This window comes from Nicotiana tomentosiformis, chromosome 2, assembly GCF_000390325.3.
Source record: "Nicotiana tomentosiformis chromosome 2, ASM39032v3, whole genome shotgun sequence".
Classification (NCBI taxonomy): domain Eukaryota; kingdom Viridiplantae; phylum Streptophyta; class Magnoliopsida; order Solanales; family Solanaceae; genus Nicotiana; species Nicotiana tomentosiformis.
In genome coordinates, this window is record NC_090813.1 from 39,660,837 (window position 1) to 39,661,720 (window position 884).

An 884-nucleotide genomic window follows, 5' to 3' on the forward strand; every position below is an offset into this window, starting at 1 on the left:
TACCCCTAGGTCAACTCCATGAAAAACCGGGGTGCTTCTGACCCATTGCATTGAAGGTATAACTAACCACAACATTCACTTCCTCAGTTGAGGCTTGATACTCTTGAGTAGGGTGTCTTCCTCCATATATATCACAAACTGTATGAGGTTCACTTTGTATTGTAGCTAAGGTCAACTTTTGTATTCCTTTAACCATAGAATCAAGCTGTACCAGCACAGATGTATTAGCATTAACTTGGTGAACACTAGTTGATCTTCTTCTTTCAGCACTCTCAGGGGGCCACTAATTAGCATCTTCAGATAACTCATCAAGAATTGTAACTATCTCCTCTGGAGTCTTCTTCATCAACGGGCCTCCAACTGCATTGCTCAATATTCTATGCAAGGCTGATGTCAATCCATCCCAAAAGTCCTAGAGTTGCATCCAGAGTTCAATTCCACTATGTTGACACTTTCTTAAAATCTTCTTAAACCTCTCCCATGCTTCAAATACAGTTTCAGTCTCTTTCTGGCAGAAGTTATGGATTTCTCTTCTAAACTTGCCCATCTTAGCTGATGAGAAATATTTATCAAGAAATGTTCAGGTCATCTCATCCCATGTTCCAATTGATCCCGTAGGGAAGCTTCGAAGGCACTGCTTTGCATCATCTTTGAGTGTGAAGGGGAATGCCCTTAAGTATACTGCATCTTATGACACACCATTGTATTGAAAGGTGTTCATAATCTCCTCGAAGTCCATTTGATGGTTGTTTGGATCGTTGTTCATCTTCCCTATGAAGCCTCAACCATTTTGAAGGGTTTGAAGCAACCTTTGCTTCAACTGGAAATTGTTAGCTGGAACTGGAGGTGGTCTCCTACTTGATAGGTCTTGATTGTAGACCGGT

General features: G+C 41.2%; 1 non-coding gene across 1 annotated transcript; it reads left to right on the plus strand.

Moving 5' to 3' along the window:
• The first annotated feature begins 434 nt into the window (after positions 1–434).
• On the plus strand, positions 435–541 carry LOC117280359 (small nucleolar RNA R71). The gene has a single exon (XR_004510895.1). It is a non-coding gene; the product is annotated as a small nucleolar RNA R71 (small nucleolar RNA).
• The last annotated feature ends 343 nt before the right edge of the window (positions 542–884 follow it).